We start from the raw sequence: 24,455 nt of genomic DNA on the forward strand, positions 1-24,455 counted from the left end.
GAACTTCTTCCTTATTTGAAATTGAACTTATTGATTTTATTCTTTAGTAACTAGAAAAATCCAATTTTTCAAATATAATATCAAACTGCTTCGCTTTTTCCCAATTGAACTTCTTGGTTTTATTCTCTAGTAACGTGAAAAGCTGAGTTTTTTTATATACATCGAACTACTCCATTTTTCGAAATTGAACTTCTTGGTTTTAATCTTTTTAGGAAAATCTAAGTATTTTATAAACATCAAACAACTTCAAAGCTTTAATTTAGGGTTTCTTGGTGTTATTCATAAGTAACGGGAAAAGTCCTAGTTATGTAATAAATATTGAAGTACACGATTATTTAAAGTTGAACCTCTATGTCTTTTAGTTGGGAATACACATTTTTACAAATAAAAAAACACAGTACGTGGCCACTAAGAAGAAACGTTGAATTGCTTCGTTATTTTAATTTAAACTTCTTGGTTTTATTTCTTATTAATGGGGAAAATCCTTTTTTTTATAAACATAGAACCACACCGTTTTTTTAATTTGAACTTCTAGTGCTTTTAGAACGGGAAAAATATAAATTATTTTGAAATGTTCCTCATTTTAATTTGAACTTCTCTATTTTTTCACAAAGGGAAAAATCCGTTTTTATAGAGATTTTTGAAGTACCTTTTTCATTTGAACTTCTTGCTCATTCATTTGAACTTCCAGATTTTTAAAATATCAGCATCCTCGTAAGTTTTTGTAAACCTCTATTTTTAGTGCAATGTAATATCACACTTTAATATTCTACTTAAAAAAATTAGTTGTTTCTTTTATTTTAATTTGAACTTCTTCATTTTATTCTTTAGTAACGAGAAAAAATCTGAGGTTTTTATAAAGTTTGAACTTCTCTGCTTTTTAAATTTGAACTTCTTTGTTTTATTATTAGAAAAATATGGTTTTTAAATAAGCATCAAACCATCTTTTTTGAATTAAACTTCATACTTATATTTTTCTTAGAAACCGAGGAGTCGAGGAGATCACCACACATGACTAGATGGAGGAGTGCAAGTGAAGCAACCTTTCTTTTTAGAAAATCAACAACCAGAACTTCGAAAAGCAAAACAAATTGAACTTCAGAAAGGGAACAAACTGAACATCATAGGGCTCTACAACCATTCTCATCGTGTTTTTCTCTTTTTTTAAATAAATATATTACTGTACATCAGAGTGTCTAGTTTTATAATTGGAAATAAAAAATTATGTTCAGAGGGAAGAAAATATCACTTAGTATTTTGTTCCAGCGAAAACAATTTTTTTTGAGTCATAAACACAAGCAGCTTTAGAGAGCATACTTTTTGTTCTTAGTGGATAGGAATTTCGAACTTCTGCAATTGGCGTATTTGAAGTTACACATATTCTTTCTTTTTTGCATAGAATCAAACACATGATTACACAATCTTACAAAAAGAAACAGCAAGCCATGGGTTCTTATTCGCATCTAGGAAAAAATACTTGCAATCAAGCATGTGCATGAATTTGTTCTGATGAAATCACCTCAATCAGAAAGAGAGAGAGAGGGGGAGTGAGAGGGAGTAGTGCAGTCGTGAGGAGTAACAGGAGAGTTCCGCCAGCGGGACCCATGAGGCGGAGGTGTACCAGGGGGACCTTCTCCGATGAAATCCCGATAGTATGTGATGAATCACGCCGTTGCGAGCAGGGAGTTGGGGCAGAGGCGTGGAGCACTGGGGCCATGCCGGAGAATGCGGCGGTGCTACCTGGAGACAGAATACAGGTTTGAGAAAACATGAATGCATAGAGCAAAAAATTCAGAAAAATGACCAAGAATCAAAAGAACACAATCATCCATTATGCAAAACAAGACATGGCATCAAGATTTCAGAAGAAAAGTACAAGCAATTCATCTCGTGATAGTGCTGGACTATAGGCTTGCCCCTCCCGTTGCAGGCAACGGTAATTTGGAAAAGTTTCAAGCATGAAGTTCGCCCTTAGGCCTCGGACAGGACGCCGCTTAGGCTTTGGCAGGTCGCCAACAGCGCTAGGTGAGTGGTCATGGTGACTGGATCTGTCACGTCCGGATTTTTGAGATAATAGTTTCCCAAAAAAACGGCCTTTGTGCCCACCAGCCCTAGGATTACTGTTAGCTGATGAGGCACCAACTTGATACAAGAATTCCAAGCAGGGTACAAAAATATGTAGTACAAGACCATTGAGGCCTAGGAGTACAACACTGGGTTTCTAATGATAGAGGGCGGAAGCGGTTGGATACATCTGCGTCTATGGGACTCCATTTCCCACAAGAACAGCTGACCAGGATAACTCCTATCTTCGCGAGGCTGCAAATGTCAACACGTAGGTTCCGAGGTTGTCACCGCGATGCTTATCTCCAAGCAAGGAATCTGGCCAAGACAATAGCCAGGGACAAGCCAGTGAGTACGTTTGAATGTACTCGGAAACATTAAGAACACGGGTATAATATATCAAACATGCTCCGGATTAATTAGGTGATCACATGTCTGTCACGAAATATACGAAAAACCATGATGCACACATGTGGTTAAAAAAATACTCCAAAGTAAAATACTGGGTGCCAAACGAGGGTCTGAATGACTCCTCCAGAGGAAACTGCAAGAATAGTAATACTGGTGCCAAACGAGGGTCTGAATGACTCCTCGAGAGGAAACTGCAAGAATAATAATGCCGCAGCCGGGCGTCGGGGCGACACCACATAAAGGGCTTATAAAAGATAAAAGAACAACAAGCATGCCGCAGTCGGGCGTCTGAGCGACACCACAGAAAGGGCTTATAAGAGAATCATCACAGTGAATATCCAGGAGGTAGAACCATCCCAGGGATACTCAAAAAAATACATAATGTAAATGGTTAGTCCAAAATAATAAAGATCACAATCCATATGTGCCACAATCATAAACAATATTTAGTTCAGTCGTTTCTCCATCCGAAAACCGATAATTTGGTCTAGTCAAGCCGTATCTCCATCCGAATACCGTTACTATGATTCAGTTAGCCGTGTCTCCATCCGAAAACCGTCACTGAGTTCTAGCTAATTCGTTCTCCATCCGGATACCGTTACTAGATTCAACTCAGACTGTGGTCCTTACTCAAGAACATGACTATCCAACAGGATATATCCTCTGCAGAGGGAGTACAATTTTTTTTCCACGAGTAACGGGTTTACTTAGTCCATCGGGACTAATTCCGTCTACGGTCTTTTAATTGAAAACACGCCTGACCTGCACACACCAGCTTGACTCACCGGTGTCTGGAATCACCCACGACACCTGCCAAGCAAAACTCTAAGTGGGGAGGCTACAACCTCGACGTAGCATGGGATCAAATTTCTATTCGCGCGCTCTAAGGGGGTGCCCCCCTCTCGGTCCCAACTGGAAACACCCATGCCCCCGGACCAGGTGGCCTGCCTACCGGATGCACCCGGTATCTTCCACCATGGCCTCTTTGTACGGTGTATACTTTGGTAAGGGGTTGACAACCTACTGAACCATACCCCATCTACGACAGGGACAAGTGGTGGTACCAACAAATAAGGAAGCTACTGATCAAGACTCGATCTACGACCGACTCAGGTGGTCCAAGTATCCTCCAACAATATTACCATTTATGAAATAAATCACCACTCCTCAAGCCTCACCATGCCATACCGGACATACTCGTCTCGACGAGGGACTAGGGACAAGCTCGTGTCTACCCAAGACCACGACTTTCCCGGCTTCCTTCCGGTATGCATGAGGAGCTCACGAGGATGATCCAAATCACTAGTGTATCCATTGCTGACCACAAAACAACTCCAAGGTGTACTCATGTACGAGACTATATCGATACATAAAGCTAACGCATACCCCAAGTCAAAAGGTGTTGTGATCGTATCAGAACACCACAACAAAATATTATGCCAGAGTTCAGAAATGCTTGCCTTCAAGAGTATGCAAAGGATGCACTTTTTGGAAGCTTTCCCTTTTCTCCAAAATCCTATTTTGCAAAATATCCAAATAACAAATATTTCAAACACAATACCAAAAGTTGTCTCAAATATTTTTGAAATAAATCTTAAAACAAACTAGATGAAATTTGAGAGAGGTAGGAAAAAGAATCAACTCATTTGGAGTTTTATTTTAAAAGTTATAGCTGGTCAAAGTCTGGTCAAACTCTGTTTTTTGTAAATAAAACCAGAAAAGAAAACGTTTCGAGGGGAATACGCTTTCGCAGCAGAGGAAACGTACTCGGTGTTTTGCGCTATCACTTAACCAGAGAGGGCAGACGCGCGGGTCACTGACAGTGGGTCCAGAGGGCCCACTGGTCAGGTTTGACCATTCTTTCCTCCCTCCTCTTTCCCTCTGCCCGAACGGCGGCGGCCTCTGGCGATCGCCGTCGACGAACGGTGGCTCTTCACGGGCACCCGAGGGCGGGGATGGAACGGCCAGACTGGGGCGGTCCCCTTGGTGGTCGCTGGGTCGTCGGAGGTGGAAGGAATCGCCGGCGGCGAGCTCCGCGGCGGAGGGGGCTACGGTGGTGAAGTGGTTTTTGTGCTCCGGTGGTCTCCGATCGAAGTTGGGTAGTTGGGCAGCTCCGCAAGGACTAGGGGAAACTACTGGTGGCGCTGGTTGGGCGAAAGAGTGGCTGGCTGCGACGAATTTCACCGGCGCTTGGCGGCGGCCGAACCGGCCGGAGTTGGGAAAGAGAGCCTCTCCGGGCCAAACCACTGCCTGGGGAGCTCTAGAGGGAAGGTTGGAGGTCGCCTGAGTGCTCGGAGGGGCTCGGGGTTCCCTTTTATAGCGTGACGGGGCTGGCTCCGCGGCGGTGGATAAGATCGACGACGGGTCGCCGTTGCTGTAGTTGCAGGGCGTCGTGGCGGCGACGAACGCGTGCCGACGAGCATGAGGATAAGCACGGGCTGCTTCCTGGGGCAGCTGGCGCGCTGGTGTGGTTTGGGCGGTGCCGAACATGGCAGAGGCCGCTGCCGACGCCGGCGTGCCGCCAAGTGCTCTGCCAGCGGCGCTGCAGGGCGCCAGAGCTGGCGTGGAGGGGGAAGCGAGCTAGTGCGCGGTTCAGCGGTGGAGCAGGGGCCAGGGACGGGTCGTGTCGAGTGCGGCAGTGCGGCGCGGCGGCTTAGTGCGCGCGCGTGCAAAACGTGTGCTCTGGGCACGTCCAGAGCACGCACGGCATCTGCTCGACGAAATGCCAGGGCGGTCTAGAGCGCGAGGGTGGAGCTGGCAAATAACAGGACTAGGATAGGGGCAACTAGGAGCTCAATGGACAAGGTGGCTGGGTCATTGGAGTAAGTCCACAGTGCAAACTAGAAAACATGCCTCAAGCTGACTGTGCATACCAAGTGTTCGACAGAATGCCAAGAGCACTTAGGCAACTCTTGGAGTGGCCAATGTCTCCAGATCAGGGTCTCTTTAGATGCAGGAGATGGTGGTAAGATCACTTGGGCAAAACCAGAAACTTGTTAGTGCAAGTTTTGCAAAACTCCAGTTTTGGACAGAAAGAAAAAGGGTTTAAAGCATGTACTTAAAAACCCCTAATGAGTCCACTCTCCTGGACTTATGGGTTTTGAAGGGAGGGCTACAAGTAGGAAAAAGCTCAGGGTTACTAGAGCAAGGAAAAATAAGGTTGCGGTACAAATCACCAAATTGGACCAGAATGCAAAAGAGGTTGATCCACTCAAATTTTTCAAAGAACATCACTGGCTTTTTGCTTGAAGATGAATTGTATGCATCCACTGACATCTCCAAACACTTGGAAGAATTTTTAAAGAAATATTTAAATGGGTTGTAGTGCAAAAGTGCCTACTGGACCAGATTGGAAAAGTTGGTGTAGAGCTCAAAATCTCCAATGGCCAAAAAGGTGTTTTTGCACAAAAGTGGTGTGGAAACATCACATGACATCCCCAAATTTTGGTGGAAATTTTAAATGCATTTGTCAAGTGGTTGTAGTGCAAAACAGGCTCAAAATGCAAAAGAAACCCTTTTATAAGAATAAGGCTCTGAGAACACAATTCTTGCAAATTTAAAACCACTGAGAAAGAATTTGTTTTATCATAGAGAGTATTCAAGTCCAACAATACTCTTTGAAGGTTTTTCCACTTGAAGTAAAATTCACAATAACAAAAGGGTAAATCTTGACAAATGGAAAAGTTTTATTTCCTGGCAACATTTTAATAGATAAAACAAGGCCAAAATTTTGGGGTGTCACAACACTACCCCCCTTAAGAAAAATCTCATCCTCGAGATTTGTTAAAAGCTGTTTTGAACAAGAATTGTTTTGAAAAAAAATTGTTTTTATCAAAGAAATCCTTCAATTGCACAAAAACAAAACAGTTACAGTGAGAGGGCAATAAGTGGTGTAAAACCACAGTGTGTTACACTGGCGTAGTGTGGAAAAATCCACGGTTAGGGAAAACGAGATATTTCTACGCAGATATAGTAATTTAGAATAAATTCTAAATTACCAAAATACGCTGGTCGCACCCGAGAGCACAGTGCTCTCTTTGGCTGACAGGTGGACCCAGGGCCCACTGTCGGCCTCTTCTCCTACCTCTAGCCCTCTCTTCTCTCTCGCATGCTCTCCCGCGCTTCCTCCACCGGCGATGCCTAGCTCGTAGGGCATCGAGGCCGTACCGTGGTAGTGCGCGGCGTGCTAGCTGCCGGTGCAGCGTGTACTCACCTCGCGGGCCAGGGCGCTGTCGGCACTGCTCGCGGACTCGCCTCCGAACACCGGCGGTCGAGCGACGAGTGGCGCTGGTGGACCTCGCCCACCGTACACCGATCTCGGGCCATAAAACGATCGCGGTGCTCCTCTCTTCTTCCTCACACCTGGCCTCGTTCCTACTCCTCCTTCTTTCTCCTCCATTGCTGCTAGCAGGAGCTCGAGCCGAGGCTCTAATGGCGGAGGCAATGCCAGACTGGTATGTGGCCCTGGTGTGTGGAGGCTTGGCGGTGCTGCTAGGGTTCTCCGTGCTCCTGTGCGCGATGATCCTGGATGATCGTCGTGATGCTGCCGCACGAGTGTTAGCTCTTCGCGGTGGCGGCGATCACGTGGATTAGGCGCGGCCTCGGGGCTGACTGCCGTCGGTGTGCTAGGGCAGCTCGCGCTCGAATGAACACTCATAAATCTCTCTTACTGAGACTGTGGTGTCCTCGAGTGTGGTTAGACAGGCGCAAAAATGTGCTCAAGGATTTGTGATAGTGCTCGAGGTCGAGTGGTGGCTGCTGAGAGTTTGCTGTTACGGTGTTGCGCGAATAAAAAAATCTATGTCATGAAAATACATACGCAGCAGTGACTCGGGGAAAGGAATCTCCTCGAAAACATGTTGCGAGAGAAAAAAAATAATTAAAACAAAACTAACAGCAGTAAAACTGTTCACACAACAGGAACTAAAGAAAATCGGATCCGTCGCACAAAATTTTACGAACATGCTGTAACACATAAATACAAGTACTGGGGCAATAAATACATCAGAGGCGTTTACAAAGAAAACGGCAAAAAGACAGGGTCCTGAGAAAACGCCTCTGGCACTGGGGCACACTCCTCTTCTATCGGGGGAAGCGGGTTGACCAGCCGATGAATGCGCCCTTCTTGGTCAGGCCTCAGGGGTCTGCCAATAGCGATCCGAGGATTTAAATCAGCGAGGCTCTGGAGGTAACCCATTACCCGCTGAGTTAAACGCTCCTGAGCGATAACGTACTGGGCAAGGTTGGCCAGTACTGGATCTCTCTCAATGCGCCCACCGGGAAAAGATGCAACTTCTCCGGGTGCTGCGCGACTCGGAAAATAATAGTATCCTCGCTCGCTGGCATAGGGCACTGCGAATCGAAGACGAGTGAGCGCCTCGTACGCAGCAGCTTCTATAGCCATATGCGGAGTCGGCATGGATTTCCCCACGAAGGAAACTTCCGTTGGGTCTTGGTTTGGGTACGCGGGAGGGATGTGCACCACTGCCCAATATTTCGAGGTGGAAGGTGTGATCCTCGATTTGAGCAACTCGTACTGGGGTGGGTGGGTGGCACTCATAGTACTGCAGGTAAAGTCCCACAATAATTTAACAAAACTGCCGGGGGTTGCGTCTGGGGTTCTCAGATAAATACTGGGGGTTGACATGGCAAGGAATGGCTGTGAGTGCTGCGCACAAAGGTGGGGGGTGCTCGGCAAGGTCACGAAGTGGCCTTTATATAGCACCGGGGCTGGGTTATCTACCGGGGTGAAGGGTAACTGGCTGCCGATCCTGTTCTCGGGTCAAAACCACAGATATACATATCACATAAATGTGACGTATTACTGTGGGTGCCGACGAGGTTGGTCTTGGTAGCTGTGCCCGAAAATTAAAAATGCATCTGTACGGTAACGTACACATGCATAGCTACTACTCCAAAACTAGGAGCGTTCAAGCAGACCGCATGTAATAAAAGCGATACAAGACCACATCATTACAAAGCGTAGGAAAACTAAGGCTCGATACAACTCGAGTGACTTAGTCTACTTCATTAATGTCTAAGTGGGCTGGCCTTGCGGACGCCGGTGCTTCGCCACGGTTCTCACCGTCGAGATTTGCTGGCTGAGGCTGAGGGGCTGCAGGGTCGGGGAAATGGTGATGACCATCGCGGGGGTTGTTGGCCACAATCCCGTTGGAATGGGTTCCCAAAAGGCGACGAAGCGCTTCTGGGGTCACCAAAGCACTCTGGTTGAGGGCTGGCGCGGACCTCAAAGGATCGATCGGGTGTCCGAACAGCACGACTGGGTTGTCGGCGTCGGGCTCCGCTTCTCTTCTCGCCGGGGCTCGGCGAACCAGTTCTCCACGAGCTGCGATCAGATCAAGGGTGACCTGATCGAACAGTTGCTCTAGTGCGCTTAGATAGCGCACCAGATGTAACAGCGCAGGATCTGCCTCGTGGTCTCCGTTGGCAACCTGGGGCGGCCTACCATACCCGTCACGACTGGGGTAGTAGTAGAACGAGCGACAGTTAACTCTGGGCGACAAGTGCCGGAGTTGAACTATAGCTTCTCGGGCTGCCAGTTGGATGGCTTGTGGCTCAAAGCAAGTTGTCCTTCCAGTGAACCTGTAGGGCGTTCTGGCGACAGACCCCTACCGTAGATGTGCACAGTGGCCCAGTACTGACGGCTCTCACCGTACATGGGTCCTTGGTACACAACATACTCAGGAGGCTCTTCTAACGCATAGGCACGGCGGGTGAGGTTTGCGAGCACGGTCACAAAACCTCCAAGGTTGGTCGCTGTGGTCTCATTGTGAACAATGGGACCAGGCATCGTGGCTTGGTTTGGGGGAAAGAGGCTGTGCTGTGCTGTGTTTGAGGCTAGCGTGCCCTTTTTATAGGGAAAGGGGACGGAGTCTTCCTCCGCACGCTTGCGATAGAGACTGGTTGGGTGTCGGTCACTGGCGCGTGATCGACGGGCTAGGCTGATAGGTTGGGCACCGTCCGCCGCAAGGCGTCGGGTCACTGTGGGGCTATCTTACGCGAGAAGCTTGGCCGGGACTAGGTTAAGGTCTGATGGTTTGGTTAACCTAGGTTTATTGACCTGGCTAAGATAGGATTAGCCAATGGTCAGCCTGGCTCTGATACCAAGTCTGTCATGTCCGGATTTTTGAGATAATAGTTTCCCAAAAAAGGCCTTTGTGCCCACCAGCCCCAGGATTACTGTTAGCTGATGAGGCACCAACTTGATACAAGAATTCCAAGCAGGGTACAACAATATGTAGTACAAGACCATTGAGGCCTAGGAGTACAACACTGGGTTTCTAATGATAGAGGGCGGAAGCGGTTGGATACATCTGCGTCTATGGGACTCCATTTCCCACAAGAACAGCTGACCAGGATAACTCCTATCTTCACGAGGCTGCAAATGCCAACACGTAGGTTCCGAGGTTGTCACCGCGATGCTTATCTCCCAGCAAGGAATCTGGCCAAGACAATAGCCAGGGACAAGCCAGTGAGTACGTTTGAATGTACTCGCAAACATTAAGAACACGGGTATAATATCAAACATGCTCCGGATTAATTAGGTGATCACACGTCTGTCACGAAATATACGAAAAACCATGATGCACACATGTGGTTAAAAAAAATACTCCAAAGTAAAATACTGGGTGCCAAACGAGGGTCTGAATGACTCCTCCAGAGGAAACTGCAAGAATAGTAATACTGGTGCCAAACGAGGGTCTGAATGACTCCTCGAGAGGAAACTGCAAGAATAATAATGCCGCAGCCGGGCGTCGGGGCGACACCACATAAAGGGCTTATAAAAGATAAAAGAACAACAAGCATGCCGCAGTCGGGCGTCTGAGCGACACCACAGAAAGGGCTTATAAGAGAATCATCACAGTGAATATCCAGGAGGTAGAACCATCCCAGGGATACTCAAAAAAATACATAATGTAAATGGTTAGTCCAAAATAATAAAGATCACAATCCATATGTGCCACAATCATAAACAATATTTAGTTCAGTCGTTTCTCCATCCGAAAACCGATAATTTGGTCTAGTCAAGCCGTATCTCCATCCGAATACCGTTACTATGATTCAGTTAGCCGTGTCTCCATCCGAAAACCGTCACTGAGTTCTAGCTAATTCGTTCTCCATCCGGATACCGTTACTAGATTCAACTCAGACTGTGGTCCTTACTCAAGAACATGACTATCCAACAGGATATATCCTCTGCAGAGGGAGTACAATTTTTTTTCCACGAGTAACGGGTTTACTTAGTCCATCGGGACTAATTCCGTCTACGGTCTTTTAATTGAAAACACGCCTGACCTGCACACACCAGCTTGACTCACCGGTGTCTGGAATCACCCACGACACCTGCCAAGCAAAACTCTAAGTGGGGAGGCTACAACCTCGACGTAGCATGGGATCAAATTTCTATTCGCGCGCTCTAAGGGGGTGCCCCCCTCTCGGTCACAACTGGAAACACCCATGCCCCCGGACCAGGTGGCCTGCCTACCGGATGCACCCGGTATCTTCCACCATGGCCTCTCTGTACGGTGTGTGCTTTGGTAAGGGGTTGACAACCTACTGAACCATACCCCGTCTACGATAGGGACAAGTGGTGGTACCAACAAATAAGGAAGCTACTGATCAAGACTCGATCTACGACCGACTCAGGTGGTCCAAGTATCCTCCAACAATATTACCATTTATGAAATAAATCACCACTCCTCAAGCCTCACCATGCCATACCGGACATACTCGTCTCGACGAGGGACTAGGGACAAGCTCGTGTCTACCCAAGACCACGACTTTCCCGGCTTCCTTCCGGTATGCATGAGGAGCTCACGAGGATGATCCAAATCACTAGTGTATCCATTGCTGACCACAAAACAACTCCAAGGTGTACTCATGTACGAGACTATATCGATACATAAAGCTAACGCATACCCCAAGTCAAAAGGTGTTGTGATCGTATCAGAACACCACAACAAAATATTATGCCAGAGTTCAGAAATGCTTGCCTTCAAGAGTATGCAAAGGATGCACTTTTTGGAAGCTTTCCCTTTTCTCCAAAATCCTATTTTGCAAAATATCCAAATAACAAATATTTCAAACACAATACCAAAAGTTGTCTCAAATATTTTTGAAATAAATCTTAAAACAAACTAGATGAAATTTGAGAGAGGTAGGAAAAAGAATCAACTCATTTGGAGTTTTATTTTAAAAGTTATAGCTGGTCAAAGTCTGGTCAAACTCTGTTTTTTGTAAATAAAACCAGAAAAGAAAACGTTTCGAGGGGAATACGCTTTCGCAGCAGAGGAAACGTACTCGGTGTTTTGCGCTATCACTTAACCAGAGAGGGCAGACGCGCGGGTCACTGACAGTGGGTCCAGAGGGCCCACTGGTCAGGTTTGACCATTCTTTCCTCCCTCCTCTTTCCCTCTGCCCGAACGGCGGCGGCCTCTGGCGATCGCCGTCGACGAACGGTGGCTCTTCACGGGCACCCGAGGGCGGGGATGGAACGGCCAGACTGGGGCGGTCCCCTTGGTGGTCGCTGGGTCGTCGGAGGTGGAAGGAATCGCCGGCGGCGAGCTCCGCGGCGGAGGGGGCTACGGTGGTGAAGTGGTTTTTGTGCTCCGGTGGTCTCCGATCGAAGTTGGGTAGTTGGGCAGCTCCGCAAGGACTAGGGGAAACTACTGGTGGCGCTGGTTGGGCGAAAGAGTGGCTGGCTGCGACGAATTTCACCGGCGCTTGGCGGCGGCCGAACCGGCCGGAGTTGGGAAAGAGAGCCTCTCCGGGCCAAACCACTGCCTGGGGAGCTCTAGAGGGAAGGTTGGAGGTCGCCTGAGTGCTCGGAGGGGCTCGGGGTTCCCTTTTATAGCGTGACGGGGCTGGCTCCGCGGCGGTGGATAAGATCGACGACGGGTCGCCGTTGCTGTAGTTGCAGGGCGTCGTGGCGGCGACGAACGCGTGCCGACGAGCATGAGGATAAGCACGGGCTGCTTCCTGGGGCAGCTGGCGCGCTGGTGTGGTTTGGGCGGTGCCGAACATGGCAGAGGCCGCTGCCGACGCCGGCGTGCCGCCAAGTGCTCTGCCAGCGGCGCTGCAGGGCGCCAGAGCTGGCGTGGAGGGGGAAGCGAGCTAGTGCGCGGTTCAGCGGTGGAGCAGGGGCCAGGGACGGGTCGTGTCGAGTGCGGCAGTGCGGCGCGGCGGCTTAGTGCGCGCGCGTGCAAAACGTGTGCTCTGGGCACGTCCAGAGCACGCACGGCATCTGCTCGACGAAATGCCAGGGCGGTCTAGAGCGCGAGGGTGGAGCTGGCAAATAACAGGACTAGGATAGGGGCAACTAGGAGCTCAATGGACAAGGTGGCTGGGTCATTGGAGTAAGTCCACAGTGCAAACTAGAAAACATGCCTCAAGCTGACTGTGCATACCAAGTGTTCGACAGAATGCCAAGAGCACTTAGGCAACTCTTGGAGTGGCCAATGTCTCCAGATCAGGGTCTCTTTAGATGCAGGAGATGGTGGTAAGATCACTTGGGCAAAACCAGAAACTTGTTAGTGCAAGTTTTGCAAAACTCCAGTTTTGGACAGAAAGAAAAAGGGTTTAAAGCATGTACTTAAAAACCCCTAATGAGTCCACTCTCCTGGACTTATGGGTTTTGAAGGGAGGGCTACAAGTAGGAAAAAGCTCAGGGTTACTAGAGCAAGGAAAAATAAGGTTGCGGTACAAATCACCAAATTGGACCAGAATGCAAAAGAGGTTGATCCACTCAAATTTTTCAAAGAACATCACTGGCTTTTTGCTTGAAGATGAATTGTATGCATCCACTGACATCTCCAAACACTTGGAAGAATTTTTAAAGAAATATTTAAATGGGTTGTAGTGCAAAAGTGCCTACTGGACCAGATTGGAAAAGTTGGTGTAGAGCTCAAAATCTCCAATGGCCAAAAAGGTGTTTTTGCACAAAAGTGGTGTGGAAACATCACATGACATCCCCAAATTTTGGTGGAAATTTTAAATGCATTTGTCAAGTGGTTGTAGTGCAAAACAGGCTCAAAATGCAAAAGAAACCCTTTTATAAGAATAAGGCTCTGAGAACACAGTTCTTGCAAATTTAAAACCACTGAGAAAGAATTTGTTTTATCATAGAGAGTATTCAAGTCCAACAATACTCTTTGAAGGTTTTTCCACTTGAAGTAAAATTCACAATAACAAAAGGGTAAATCTTGACAAATGGAAAAGTTTTATTTCCTGGCAACATTTTAATAGATAAAACAAGGCCAAAATTTTGGGGTGTCACAACACTACCCCCCTTAAGAAAAATCTCGTCCTCGAGATTTGTTAAAAGCTGTTTTGAACAAGAATTGTTTTGAAAAAAAATTGTTTTTATCAAAGAAATCCTTCAATTGCACAAAAACAAAACAGTTACAGTGAGAGGGCAATAAGTGGTGTAAAACCACAGTGTGTTACACTGGCGTAGTGTGGAAAAATCCACGGTTAGGGAAAACGAGATATTTCTACGCAGATATAGTAATTTAGAATAAATTCTAAATTACCAAAATACGCTGGTCGCACCCGAGAGCACAGTGCTCTCTTTGGCTGACAGGTGGACCCAGGGCCCACTGTCGGCCTCTTCTCCTACCTCTAGCCCTCTCTTCTCTCTCGCGTGCTCTCCCGCGCTTCCTCCACCGGCGATGCCTAGCTCGTAGGGCATCGAGGCCGTACCGTGGTAGTGCGCGGCGTGCTAGCTACCGGTGCAGCGTGTACTCACCTCGCGGGCCAGGGCGCTGTCGGCACTGCTCGCGGACTCGCCTCCGAACACCGGCGGTCGAGCGACGAGTGGCGCTGGTGGACCTCGCCCACCGTACACCGATCTCGGGCCATAAAACGATCGCGGTGCTCCTCTCTTCTTCCTCACACCTGGCCTCGTTCCTACTCCTCCTTCTTTCTCCTCCATTGCTGCTAGCAGGAGCTCGAGCCGAGGCTCTAATGGCGGAGGCAATGCCAGACTGGTATGTGGCCCTGGTGTGTGGAGGCTTGGCGGTGCTGCTAGGGTTCTCCGTGCTCCTGTGCGCGATGATCCTGGATGATCGTCGTGATGCTGCCGCACGAGTGTTAGCTCTTCGCGGTGGCGGCGATCACGTGGATTAGGCGCGGCCTCGGGGCTGACTGCCGTCGGTGTGCTAGGGCAGCTCGCGCTCGAATGAACACTCATAAATCTCTCTTACTGAGACTGTGGTGTCCTCGAGTGTGGTTAGACAGGCGCAAAAATGTGCTCAAGGATTTGTGATAGTGCTCGAGGTCGAGTGGTGGCTGCTGAGAGTTTGCTGTTACGGTGTTGCGCGAATAAAAAAATCTATGTCATGAAAATACATACGCAGCAGTGACTCGGGGAAAGGAATCTCCTCGAAAACATGTTGCGAGAGAAAAAAAATAATTAAAACAAAACTAACAGCAGTAAAACTGTTCACACAACAGGAACTAAAGAAAATCGGATCCGTCGCACAAAATTTTACGAACATGCTGTAACACATAAATACAAGTACTGGGGCAATAAATACATCAGAGGCGTTTACAAAGAAAACGGCAAAAAGACAGGGTCCTGAGAAAACGCCTCTGGCACTGGGGCACACTCCTCTTCTATCGGGGGAAGCGGGTTGACCAGCCGATGAATGCGCCCTTCTTGGTCAGGCCTCAGGGGTCTGCCAATAGCGATCCGAGGATTTAAATCAGCGAGGCTCTGGAGGTAACCCATTACCCGCTGAGTTAAACGCTCCTGAGCGATAACGTACTGGGCAAGGTTGGCCAGTACTGGATCTCTCTCAATGCGCCCACCGGGAAAAGATGCAACTTCTCCGGGTGCTGCGCGACTCGGAAAATAATAGTATCCTCGCTCGCTGGCATAGGGCACTGCGAATCGAAGACGAGTGAGCGCCTCGTACGCAGCAGCTTCTATAGCCATATGCGGAGTCGGCATGGATTTCCCCACGAAGGAAACTTCCGTTGGGTCTTGGTTTGGGTACGCGGGAGGGATGTGCACCACTGCCCAATATTTCGAGGTGGAAGGTGTGATCCTCGATTTGAGCAACTCGTACTGGGGTGGGTGGGTGGCACTCATAGTACTGCAGGTAAAGTCCCACAATAATTTAACAAAACTGCCGGGGGTTGCGTCTGGGGTTCTCAGATAAATACTGGGGGTTGACATGGCAAGGAATGGCTGTGAGTGCTGCGCACAAAGGTGGGGGGTGCTCGGCAAGGTCACGAAGTGGCCTTTATATAGCACCGGGGCTGGGTTATCTACCGGGGTGAAGGGTAACTGGCTGCCGATCCTGTTCTCGGGTCAAAACCACAGATATACATATCACATAAATGTGACGTATTACTGTGGGTGCCGACGAGGTTGGTCTTGGTAGCTGTGCCCGAAAATTAAAAATGCATCTGTACGGTAACGTACACATGCATAGCTACTACTCCAAAACTAGGAGCGTTCAAGCAGACCGCATGTAATAAAAGCGATACAAGACCACATCATTACAAAGCGTAGGAAAACTAAGGCTCGATACAACTCGAGTGACTTAGTCTACTTCATTAATGTCTAAGTGGGCTGGCCTTGCGGACGCCGGTGCTTCGCCACGGTTCTCACCGTCGAGATTTGCTGGCTGAGGCTGAGGGGCTGCAGGGTCGGGGAAATGGTGATGACCATCGCGGGGGTTGTTGGCCACAATCCCGTTGGAATGGGTTCCCAAAAGGCGACGAAGCGCTTCTGGGGTCACCAAAGCACTCTGGTTGAGGGCTGGCGCGGACCTCAAAGGATCGATCGGGTGTCCGAACAGCACGACTGGGTTGTCGGCGTCGGGCTCCGCTTCTCTTCTCGCCGGGGCTCGGCGAACCAGTTCTCCACGAGCTGCGATCAGATCAAGGGTGACCTGATCGAACAGTTGCTCTAGTGCGCTTAGATAGCGCACCAGATGTAACAGCGCAGGATCTGCCTCGTGGTCTCCGTTGGCAACCTGGGGCGGCCTACCATACCCGTCACGACTGGGGTAGTAGTAGAACGAGCGACAGTTAACTCTGGGCGACAAGTGCCGGAGTTGAACTATAGCTTCTCGGGCTGCCAGTTGGATGGCTTGTGGCTCAAAGCAAGTTGTCCTTCCAGTGAACCTGTAGGGCGTTCTGGCGACAGACCCCTACCGTAGATGTGCACAGTGGCCCAGTACTGACGGCTCTCACCGTACATGGGTCCTTGGTACACAACATACTCAGGAGGCTCTTCTAACGCATAGGCACGGCGGGTGAGGTTTGCGAGCACGGTCACAAAACCTCCAAGGTTGGTCGCTGTGGTCTCATTGTGAACAATGGGACCAGGCATCGTGGCTTGGTTTGGGGGAAAGAGGCTGTGCTGTGCTGTGTTTGAGGCTAGCGTGCCCTTTTTATAGGGAAAGGGGACGGAGTCTTCCTCCGCACGCTTGCGATAGAGACTGGTTGGGTGTCGGTCACTGGCGCGTGATCGACGGGCTAGGCTGATAGGTTGGGCACCGTCCGCCGCAAGGCGTCGGGTCACTGTGGGGCTATCTTACGCGAGAAGCTTGGCCGGGACTAGGTTAAGGTCTGATGGTTTGGTTAACCTAGGTTTATTGACCTGGCTAAGATAGGATTAGCCAATGGTCAGCCTGGCTCTGATACCAAGTCTGTCATGTCCGGATTTTTGAGATAATAGTTTCCCAAAAAAGGCCTTTGTGCCCACCAGCCCCAGGATTACTGTTAGCTGATGAGGCACCAACTTGATACAAGAATTCCAAGCAGGGTACAACAATATGTAGTACAAGACCATTGAGGCCTAGGAGTACAACACTGGGTTTCTAATGATAGAGGGCGGAAGCGGTTGGATACATCTGCGTCTATGGGACTCCATTTCCCACAAGAACAGCTGACCAGGATAACTCCTATCTTCACGAGGCTGCAAATGCCAACACGTAGGTTCCGAGGTTGTCACCGCGATGCTTATCTCCCAGCAAGGAATCTGGCCAAGACAATAGCCAGGCAAACATGCGGGCAAACATGCGGGCAGCACTCCCCGTGGCAAGGGAGCTGCTGCGGTGCCGGCTGATGGAGAGCGGCCGGGACGCGCTGCTGGAAGGCGTTGCTGAGCTGTTGGACGCGGCGGCCTCGGGAGCGCCGCCTTTCTGCTATCGACTCCCTTCTCAGGCCGTTACGGGGTCTCCTAGCGGGCCTCGCCGCAACCACGCCCCGTCGTGCGCGCATGGGGGCTTCGTCAACACCAGCGCGGCCGGCGGCGCCGGGGGCTCCGCCGCCCCCATACCGCCACCGACAAGCACGGGCACAAGCGTCGCCACCCATGGTCCCGGCGAGATGCCACGCTACTATCCTCAGGACGCCACGCTGGGCCGTGCAACATGGAGTGTCGGGCACTACGGCGAGGTGTTCGGGGTAACAACCCCGGAAGCCTACGTGCCCCGCATGACGGACCAGGAGTACACACCAGAGGATGACCCCGGCTCGTTCGTTGGAGAAGATTGGGAAGAAGGAGCGCTAGGAGTCGAAGCCTTCCAGGAGCCGTCGGGGAACCACCACGACCGCGTGTGCAACGACCACTACAGGGTACCCCTAATCCCTCAGGAGCAAGCTTACGCTAACCATGAGTCGCAAGAGGAACAGATCACCACAACGGCTGGCGGCCCCAGCTCGGCGGCCTCCCTGCCAACAGGGGGGTCACGTTGGGGGCTGCAGGAGAGGGCTCGGGAGCCAGGCCCCTCCCCACGGCGCGCGAAGCCAGGGGACACCCGAAGGTAGGCCCTCTGCCGGGGAGGCTTCGACGACCCTTCCCCCGGCAGAGGACCTGTGGTCGCCGAGGGCACCGCTGGCGTCCCCTTTCCCCCCTTTGTGTCATCCAGGTTGCTGGTCGGCTCAAAGGTGGTCGAGGGTGGCGCAAGGCGGGGCCCTCGTCTGGCGATATGAAGCAAGGCCGGTACCTGTGAAGAAGGCCCAGTGCCTGTGAAGCTCGCCGCCCGTGACACTCTCACGTAATAAGGAGTTGGGGTTGTACACGCCCCGGGGTCTCAAGGGTGCCGGCCTCAGGCCCTGGGGCTCCCTCCCACGCCTAGTGGCAGCACTTAGCTCCGCGCTGGTGAGAAGACTTGAAGACCAGAAGACTAGACTAGGTGCCGGACGCGGCCATTTGCTTTGGATCTCTCTTTCTGTAGCTTTGCTTTTTGGATCTGGATTTAAGTTGAAGCCGAGTTTTTTGTCGATGTGCGCGGGGGGTGCCTCTTCTCGTTCGAACAGTTTCTTGCTTTCTGGATTTCGTTCAGTCTGAGACTCATGTCCGTCGCCTTCCCCTCACGAGCCCCTCACGGGCGGGACTGCGCGAAGCACACGCGTGCCGAGCGCGCGCTAACGCTGCAACTGGCGCTTGCCTCTTGCGGGCCCCCTTCTGACAGGTCAACAGGCTCCGCAGGATTCTCAGAAACTCGTAGCCTCGTGACCCAGCTCGAGGCTAGCGCTGACTAAGGTAAACCACGACAAGGAACTCACCCCCGGACTCATGAGTCCATGAGGGCACAGATTCAATACCGCATAAGAAAGTAAAGGTTGCAACCTGCTTACATGAGGGGCTCCCCGTCTTAAAATGCTCTTACAAGTTTTCCAAGGGCCACGCCCGAGTTTTTGCCTACAGGGTAAAACGACAGGGGGACATGGGATCAACCAGATATGTCACTCTCTACATCGCCCTCGGACGCGTCACTCGCGTCGTCGTCGTCTTCGCCGGCACCATCGCCACCTTCGGCGACGCCTCCGTCGCCGTCATCAACCACGTCGCCTTCGTCTGCGGCGACCACCACCACGTCGTCATAAGTGGCAAAGGCTCTGACCAGCGCGTCCATGTTGTCCTCCACCCACCGCGCCAGTTCGCCCCGGACGGCCTGCGGTACGGGAGCAATGGCGGCGTCAAAGTCGAAGTCGGGGAAAGTTTTCCTGAGGTGGCTGAAGACGCGGGAGAACGCGCGCCCGAGCAGGCCCCGACTTCTCTCCTCCACGAGCCGGCGAGCCCTGTCGGACCGAGCTTCCAGGCGCGTCACCACGTCGGTGAAGAAGGTCAGGTGGCTGGCATAGTCGTTCGAGTGGGGGGCAGGAGCATTCTCGTCGCAGATGTAGCCCAGGGCGGTGTTGGCCCTTTTCCGGAGATCTTGAAGCATAGGAGCATGCTCGCGCTCCAGCGTCCGACATTGGAGCACTTCCTCCTTGTTTTGCCGTGAGACGGCCTTGGCGTCATCAACCCGCTTCCGGAGAGAAAGCAGCTCGGCGCGGGCGGAGGCCAAGTCCGCCTGCGCCGTGACTAGGGCAGCAGCCGTGGCCTCCGCACGCCTCTCAGCATCGTCCAACCTGGGCCTGAGGGCAGCAGCCCTGCCCGCACCCTCCGTACCTGCAAGCTTCAGCTTCAAGTCATACCTTCCCTCCAGTTCTGCGCGAACCTCGGCCACCCGACGGTCCACCTCCTCTTGGACCCTAGCCTCGCGAACCCCGACGGCATCTTCTGCTTGGGTGACTTCGCGCTCCCTCGTCTCCAATTGTTCAAGTTCGAGGCTGCGCTGCATGGCCTCCAGCGCCAACGCCGCCGCGCGCTTTCAGACCTCTTCCTCCTCGACAGGCGCCCCCCTCAGCGACGCAAGGGCGGCTCTGCGCACCTCCACCTGCTGCTCTAGGGACGCACTCCAGGCGTGGAGCTCCCATGCGTGCTTCTCTGCGGCCTCGCGAAGGCGGTCGGCCTCATGAGCCTCCTCCAAGGCTCGGGAGCAAGCCTCGCGGGAAACCTTAAGAGACGCTTTAGCCTTCGCGTTGTCAAGATCACGCTGGTAGCGGCCGAGGTTGATAGCCACCCTTAGCTTGCGCCGTTCCTCCGCCAATCGGAGACCTTCAGCCTCAAGGCGCGAGTCGAGACCCGCGAGCTCTTCACCAAGTCGGCTCATTGCGCCCATTGCCTCCTAGAAGAGCTCATGACGAACGACGCTCCGCCCGCGCTCGAGCTCGAACGCTCGGTTCACCTCGTCCTCCGCCTCGGGGGCTGCGGGCGGGGCGCCAAGCGGCGCACCACGTCTCGGCAGGGGGCTGGGGGCTGGCGCTGCACCTGACGTCAACCAGTCCTCGCGAGGAGCCCGAGCCAATCGGGGCTCACTGCTTGAAGAGGAACCAAAGACCGGAGCCAACCAGCTACTGTCCATGACCAAAGGAGGGGTCTTGGGCACGCCCGCCAAGCTCCACACCAAACCGTGGGGGAGGGGCAACAAAGCCACAGGCTCAGCGCGCCTCGAAGGAAGAAACGCTCCCTCAACCAACCCTGCTCCAGGAGCGGCAGGCGGACCAGGAACGCTTGAGGACGATGGGGGAGTCGAGGAAGGGGGAGGCCGCTCCTCAGGAGACATAACAGCTTCAACGGGAGGAGCCCTGAAGGATTGACATCAGGATAAGAAGACTGCACGCAAGAAGCCATGACAATAAGATACTTACGCCTCAATGGCGATGTACTTCCATCACTTCAACGGCCCGAAGATATTGCTACCGCTAGGGGATCCTTTCCTCTTGCGAAGCTCCTCGAAGTCCACACAAAGACGACCGCAGCGCTGGACGTGACGGCCGGTGCGCAGCGGGGCCGAAGAAGACCTGGGGAGGACAGCTTCAGGGGTGCCCGGTTGCGGCGAACAGCCGGGCGCCGTCTCACCAGAACCTCCCGAGGCTCCTGGAGCCTTGGCCTCGGGAGCCGCATGCCACGTCTCCTCAGTGACTGACGCCTCAGGAGAGGGGTCGCAAGCCCCCGAAGACGACGCCCCAGGATCACCACTCAGCATATGCTCCACAGCGCTCGAGCCACAGGCCCCCGTCGGAGCTCGCCCTCCTGCACCTTCACCTGGGGCGAGCTCGGCACTGGCGGCGAGGAAGGAAACCACGTCGACGGGGTTCTCGCGGGACCCCACCAGGCCGAGTGGGCGCAGACCCCACTCATCGAAGGGAGGCATGCTCTCTACAAATTCATTCTTGTTCTTGCAGCGTACAGCAGGCAATTCTTCCCAGGCAGTTCGGCCGGCAAAGGGACGCCCGTCAGGACCTTGAGCACTGTTTGCCGCGTCCCGAGAGGGAGCCCAGACTCCTGAAACCTCATGTGGTCCTGACTCTTGAGCAAGGTCCACATCGGGCGGGAGTGGCGCTGAAGCGGAGCAACCCGGCGTTTGATGAATTCCTTCACCACCATAGGCGCGGTCATGCCTCGCTCCTTCAGCTTCCCCAACCTGAACCAGACGGGAGTGAGTCAGGGGCTCGTGAGCTTCTGATGGCCCCAGCCGGAGTTTGGAATAGCAGGCCCCACCGGAGCTTGGAGCAGGGGGCTGAGCACGCCGGCGTCAACAAACACCCATCATGTACGGAACTCGCTCATGGATGAAGGAAGTTCGAAATAAATCCCCGCGCCCACAGTCGCGGCCACGGCCTGGAAGCTCGTGCACCCCGAGCATTGCTGAGGGTCGATCAGATGCAATGAGAAGAAATGGCGGAAGAGGGCCATAGAAGGGGCAACGCCCACCATGGCTTCGCACACGAAGGCAAAGACGGCGAGAAGAGTCACTGATTGAGGGTCAAGGTGCAACATGTGGATCTGATAGTGCTGGAGCACCGCGTTGAAGAAGGCGGAGAAGGGAGGAATCAGGCCAGCCCAGAGGGCATCTATGAAGATTGGGATTTCAGTGGCCACCCGTGCCATGCGAGTGCGAGACGCAGGCCAAGCCACCGTCTCTCCACACTCGTAGAAGCTGGAAGCAAGCATCGGACGCACCTTGTCCATGGCCTCGTCGTTGAGCACTCGGGATCGACCTAGCGCCGGCTCGACGGCCGGAGGAGCGCTTAGAGGTGAAGGGCTTCTTTCCCTTATCTGCTTGTTTCGACGACATGGCGATGAAGCAGGTGGAGGGCGGGTCAGATTGGAGAAGAGAAACAAAGTCTTGAGGAAGCAGGAAGATTGGGGAAGCGAGGCGTAGACAACGGAGGTAAAACTGTGTAGGTTGCGGGGGCGCATAGCCAGGCGGATTCAAAGGCTCCGTGGGGAAGCGGAGACGCCCACGTCCAATCAACCGCCACGCGTCAACCGAGGCCGCAGGCTTTGGGGGCCCGCGGTGCTCCGTACTTGACCCTTGGCTTCGCCGCGAAGCCAAGCCCGAGCGCACCTTGGGCCCGGGGGCTACTGTCGGCGTTCTGGGAACGGGGGTCCCCAGACTTGCCTGCCCGCGGCCCACGGCGTGGCTAAGTCAGCGGGCCGTACGGCCCATCTTCATCAACGAGGCATCCAAGACCCTCGCGAGGGGCCAAGCCTCGCGAGGCGGACGACGCAAGACCTCCTCAGGAGTGGCCTGGCCAGGCAAGCTCACGAGGAGCGGAGATATCAAGGCGGGGCAAACCTCACAAGGCTCTCGTGACGTGAGCTATGACGATCGAGACCAGGCGGGCGCCAGAGTGCAGCGTCCTTGTTTCCTCTTTGGTGCTAAGGAGGCCAGCGCAGGCGAGGAGTACCGAGGCATCACACAAAGGTTTCCTTATCGGTGCAACGAGACCAAGACCAGAAGGACGGGAGGACGGAGGTCACCGTGGAGCCCAAGACGGCGTCACCACCAGAGCCTTTGCAGGCGAAGACCACTTTTGTCAGGATAGCTTGTACTAGCTGCCCCCCTTCAAATTTGCCCGCCGTTGTTGGCTCTGTGACATCCAAGTTTTTATTTGGATTTTTTTTTCAAAAAGATTTTTATTTGACTTGAGGGGAGTGATTTAAATTTTTCTTCAAGAGAACTCTCCCTCTCATATACTTTTCTTTATGGCAAAAGTTTGTTTGGATTCACCCAAGATCTACCTTTGGTCTTGGAGGTCCTTGCTTTTCACTTGGACCCAAGACAAAATGTTTTTCATTTGGGAAAATGACTTTTGAAAATCTTCTTGAAATTTGCACTATGGCTTTTGGAAAACTCCTTTGCCACTTTCAACAAATTCCTCCTTGCCATGGCCCTAGTGCAAATGCTCTCTCCTAACCCTTCCCTCACCTTTGGATCATGTTTTACACCAAATCCAACAAGTTGAACCTCCCCATATGATTATTTCCATTCAAATTCTATTCAAATAAATTTCTGCCTTCTTTTCTAGCACTTGGAGATTTACAAAGGAACTCCACTTTCTGTCTTGATTTTTGCCACCAAACCTTTTTCCCCTCCTAGTCCTTTGAACCCTCAACCTAGAACCATGAAGATCCACTGGTCTTCAGTTCAAAATTTTCAAACTACACCTGCTGCAAGTTTGGACCAGATTTGACAAATTTGGTGAAATTCATTCAAAACCTTCTCCAAAAATTCCAAGTAAAATCAGGCAGCCCCTGGGTGCTTTGAGTGGTCATCTCACCAAGTTACAGCTCCAGAAAAATTTATCTCATAGCCAAAACCTTCTGTCGAACACCTGCAGTGCACTGTCTTTGTCACATTCAGAAAGTTCAGAGATTCAGTCAGTGGCTGCTGTCGTTTTCTTCAGAAGCGGACGTCGATCTCGCCAGTGCCACCGCGTCGCCTTGCTCCTCGTCCCCGCCTTCTTGTTCCTGCACCGCACGAACGCCTGGTGCCTTGCGGGCGTCGGCGACGAGCAGCAGAAGGTGCGCCGCCCCGTGACCGACGCCGGCGGCGGCTTTGCGGACGCCAGCGGGAGACACGGCGCCGACGATGCCACCCAGCGCCGCCCAAACCACCGGAGCTCGCCGCGTGGCCTTCCACTCCCCCGAATGCGCTGCCGCTCTCGTCGTGAACCGCAGGGCGCGGAGCGCGCTCTCTGCCGCCGTTGAGCCCGTGCGGTCACCTCACCGTGGACCGACGCCATTACGCCAAGACCGTCTCCGTTTAGCTGTAAAACGGCTCCAGTAACCTCCACTGATGCTGCCTGGCCGCTCAAACCAC

Source organism: Aegilops tauschii, chromosome 6 (assembly GCF_002575655.3).
Source record: "Aegilops tauschii subsp. strangulata cultivar AL8/78 chromosome 6, Aet v6.0, whole genome shotgun sequence".
NCBI lineage: Eukaryota > Viridiplantae > Streptophyta > Magnoliopsida > Poales > Poaceae > Aegilops > Aegilops tauschii.